The sequence below is a fragment of the Haliaeetus leucocephalus genome, unplaced genomic scaffold (assembly GCF_000737465.1).
Source record: "Haliaeetus leucocephalus isolate CR32 unplaced genomic scaffold, Haliaeetus_leucocephalus-4.0 Scaffold656, whole genome shotgun sequence".
Classification (NCBI taxonomy): Eukaryota; Metazoa; Chordata; class Aves; order Accipitriformes; family Accipitridae; genus Haliaeetus; species Haliaeetus leucocephalus.
Window position 1 is genome coordinate 17,701,649 of NW_010973092.1, and position 2,480 is coordinate 17,704,128.

The 2,480-nt window shown below is 42.8% G+C and overlaps 1 protein-coding gene across 1 annotated transcript in view; it reads left to right on the forward strand.

Moving 5' to 3' along the window:
• The first annotated feature begins 2,393 nt into the window (after positions 1-2,393).
• SPDL1 (spindle apparatus coiled-coil protein 1) overlaps positions 2,394-2,480 on the forward strand; it is a 23,449-nt gene continuing 23,362 nt past the window's right edge. The window contains exon 1 of the mRNA XM_010579140.1: positions 2,394-2,477. The gene's annotated coding sequence lies outside the window, so the exon portion shown is untranslated. The remainder of the gene's footprint in view (positions 2,478-2,480) is intronic.

A 2,480-nucleotide genomic window follows, 5' to 3' on the forward strand; every position in this document is an offset into this window, starting at 1 on the left:
TACAGTGGCAAGCTAGGGACTAAATACAACCAAAGCTGAAAAGAAACATGAAAAGTGAGAGTCTTCTCATAGCTAAGTGGGACAAAAGTATTTGTCTCCATAACACCAAATTTACTACAAACAATGGACTTAATGACCATGTCATTCTGTGTTCTTCTACAACCTCTTAAAGTAAAATCTAGCTTCAAAGCTAAGTATAACTCAAGGAATCCTGGCAGATAGCCAAACTGTAAATAGTGGTATTATGTAACTATTAGATATTATAACACCCGTGACTGATCTTGTAGCATTCTGACAAGATGATCACTCCACTTGACAAATCTGTATTGCTAATAAGTTATTAGCAACTGATGCATCTATTTTATATTCACAAGAACTAGATGTGATCTGTAGAACAGTATCCTAGTGAGTGCCAATTCAGTAAGAAAAAGAGAACCGTTCTGAAGATAATGGCATGTTTTAAATAATGAATTGGTTACTTTGTATCCAAGCGCCTATCTGTTTTAAAGGCATAAATGGAATTTGTAAGCTGAGGACAATATTATGGAGTTTGCTAATTTATTTCATGTATTAAACACCAGCTGTTATACATGACTGTGGGACTGAAGGTGGGGGGGAAGCAGCAACTATTTTAACTTTTATGATTTAGCATGCTATGGCAGATAACTGATCTGGTGGAGTAATCATGTTACTACTTAATGTTTACAATGTATTTTATATTTTTCCAAGATTTACTCATATAACTGTCAGGAGAATTATGGATTTGTTAACTAAGTCATTGTTATCCTTGTTTTAAAACAAGGGGCTTTAGCTGTGGGTATTTGGAGTGGTTAATCACACGGTGAACGCAGCAGAATCAGGATTAGAACAGGATTCTCTTGCTTCCTGTCCCTGTTTTAATCAACTTGGCATTCTTGCCTGTCTAGACCATTCTGTATTTAATTTTTAATCCCATTTCCATTGACAAAAGCTAGACTCACATTTTGATAGAAGAGTAGAAGTAGTATAGTTTTGACAGTAGTAGTAGTACTTTTATTGGCTTTCTCTGTAGAATTCTAAATTATATGCTTATTTTCCAAGCCCCTTTTATCTTAAGACATCTATTTCTGTCCTGGTTGCTCCAAATAGGATTGCTATCCTTGCATCTACTTACAGCCTGTTGCTTGAATTTAACCTTGCATTACTTGAAGCATGTTTCTTTAAAGGCAGAATTTGCTTTCGTATGTTTCTATGCAGTGGCTTTTGTTAGGTATGTCACATTAAACATGAGAATAAACCTTCCATTCTCACTGATGTGGTTAGAGAAAGTGCAAAAATATGTGAATCTTGAAGAACAGATTAAAAATATAACCACAGCTTAAAATGTAAAAATTACTTGGGTTTTCTTTTGGGGCAGAGAAAATGCTACATAGACAACTGTGCTTGGACTCATAACCATCAGAATTGCATGATGAAATGCTCCAGCTGATGAATTTTGCTCTTTGCAGATATTATTCAGATCTTCACTGGCTTAGGAAATCTATGAATTCTGGACAATCTAACACTATGAAATCCCTCCCTGGGACTCCTCCCTGGTGCAGGAAGTGAAGATGACTAGAAACTAAAGCAAGCTAAGGAGAAAAATAGGAAGTTAGAAGTTGACAGCTATGCTACAAGCACTATAACTTGCTGTGTAGCTCTTGAAGTTTGGACAGTAAGCGCCATAGAATCAAAGGAAAGGTTTGGTTGAATAAAACACTGACATTTCCTCAGGGGCAGGCAGCCTCAGCAGTCCCTGCTGAGGAAGGGGATTTTCTTGATGAGGAAAGCGGGTAGTGGGATAAACCAGACACTTATGGCATTCTCCTGTCAAAACCAAAAACTGCCCTGTAGAATACCGCGTGGGAGGAGCTGACTGCCCCTCTCCTTTGCAGGTTTCCTAGATAATGCGCAGCACTCTGTACCCTTTGACTCTCATCACTTACTCTGCACGCTTTCTCTGAGGGAGGTGGCATTGCCTGTGGCTCTGGAGCCAAGCGTATCCGTCGCACCGCCACTCTCCTATGTTCTGGCGAGGTATGGCCGAAGAACTAGAGCTGAGCTGCTAACTTTACTGCCTTCCCTTTCTTTTCAGAGAACTTCCCGTAGTCTCTGCGCAAACACCCTTCCACACTGGCACCTACTCCATACCATACCGGTCTTAAAGGAGCAACTGTTCTTTAAGGCGTACGGGAGGAGTAAGGTCCGTCCCTCCCCCCCCCCGGTCTCTCACTCTTCTCCTCACAGGCGGCTTCCCGCCCAGGTGGGACACGCGCCCCTAAGCGCATGCGCTGTTCTACTCCGCGGAAAAGGAGCGGGCGGCGGGGAGGGGGAGGAGGAAGGCGGCGGCAGCAGCAGCAGTAGCAGTAGCAGTTGTCGCGAGAGTTGGGGCGGCGCCGCCGCGGAGGCGAGTTTGAACTGCGGGAGCGGCGCCGCTGCGGGGCGGCCGCTGGGCCGAGGTA